This window comes from Penaeus monodon, chromosome 24 (genome assembly GCF_015228065.2).
Source record: "Penaeus monodon isolate SGIC_2016 chromosome 24, NSTDA_Pmon_1, whole genome shotgun sequence".
Lineage (NCBI taxonomy): Eukaryota > Metazoa > Arthropoda > Malacostraca > Decapoda > Penaeidae > Penaeus > Penaeus monodon.
The window spans coordinates 15,448,918-15,449,662 of record NC_051409.1 but is presented as its reverse complement, the minus strand read 5'-3'; the positions used below and the strand labels follow the sequence as shown (position 1 = coordinate 15,449,662).

The following is a 745-nucleotide window of genomic DNA, read 5'->3' as shown; positions in this document are numbered from 1 at the left end:
GGCTTCCTCCCCGTGAGCGTCGCCCCACATTCACTAAATTAAGCCTCAACAACACCTACCAGAGAAAAAGACCAACGTCCTCAAACTACACGTTGATTAACAAGGGTCCTGGGTACTCACTGAAACAGTCGTCAATTCACCGAGGCTGCAAGACAGTTATTGCACCTTCTTCTGTCAACTGAACGGTAGATGTACATTACTGCCACAGAGATATCATTCCAGGTCGCTGTTAACAATTATCATAAACTTCCCGGTATTCTTATCATATACAGGAAGATAATTTTTAATTGGGAACCTCGCTGGTTTGGGTTTATCAGCACCTGTGCAGCGAGTCACGAATCCACCCCCCCCCCCCCACACACACCTCCAACCCCCTAACCTTCTCACGAGGCATGTAAAGTTGGCGTGAGTTGCCAGACAGTTGTTTTTATCGGAGTATCACGAAGTATAGCTTACAGCACTGGGTAAACCATCATGAACCTTGGAAAATATTTGCTATCGTGAACGAAAGATTATCATTACCCGAATGATTACCAGTATCACCAATCTCTATCTTCTCTTCGTGAACAAATGTGTATAATCATTTCCAGGACATGTTTCTCGAGGCCTTTCGTTCACTACCCCAGCGGATTGTGTGGAAGTACGAGGGGCACGACCTGGAGTTGCCACCCAATGTCATGACGAAGCCCTGGCTGCCTCAGCAAGATCTCTTGGGTGAGTTCTCTCGGCTGAGTCTGGCAGGCGA

At 47.2% G+C, this 745-nt stretch overlaps 1 pseudogene; it reads left to right on the top strand.

Annotated features, from left to right (window-relative positions):
* Positions 1-745, top strand: part of LOC119588874 — a 24,330-nt pseudogene that overhangs the window by 16,318 nt on the left and 7,267 nt on the right.